Source organism: Procambarus clarkii, chromosome 10 (genome assembly GCF_040958095.1).
Source record: "Procambarus clarkii isolate CNS0578487 chromosome 10, FALCON_Pclarkii_2.0, whole genome shotgun sequence".
NCBI lineage: Eukaryota > Metazoa > Arthropoda > Malacostraca > Decapoda > Cambaridae > Procambarus > Procambarus clarkii.
This window is the reverse complement of record NC_091159.1, coordinates 30,204,605-30,205,235: the sequence shown is the minus strand read 5'-3', so window position 1 is coordinate 30,205,235 and position 631 is coordinate 30,204,605.

Here is a 631-nt window from a genome sequence, read left to right as displayed (position 1 = left end):
AGATGTGATGCTGTATACCCATTATTGATGACAGAGTCCATAGTTGCACACCCACAATTATTTGCAACTGGTGCAACAAGAAGTGAACACAAATCATTATTCTTGGAGCTTCTCAATTGAAATTTCAGAGAGATGCGTGTTTGTGTGCCTCATCATTATCCTGCCCTTGCCAGAGTTGCAGGGACCTCCGGCGCTCAATGAGCATCACGGAACAGTCACGCAAGGAACTCTTACATCACTAATGTTGCAAGAACGACGACTCTCTAAGACAATTTAATTTATTAATTTATTTATTTTTTTACTTCTTTGGATACACGACCTCTGTCTCCAGTTAGCAGGCTGAGAGCTTCCCTATCACATTGCTAATGGGATATCCCATACCTAATGGGATAGGGAACCCTTTTCCTACTAGTTTTCCTGGAACAGGACCCGCCAATCGGCTTGCAACCAGTTCAATAATTAGTGAAGGGTGAAGAGAGGCGAGCAATTAAGGATTGGTTCTCAGTCAATCCATCCTGGCCAGGACTCGAACCTGAGAGCATAAATCAGCCAATGGGGGAAGCTTATACTAGTTTAGCAGAAGCTCCTACCACCAATTAAAACGGAGTGCCTGTTACGCCTGACCCACACC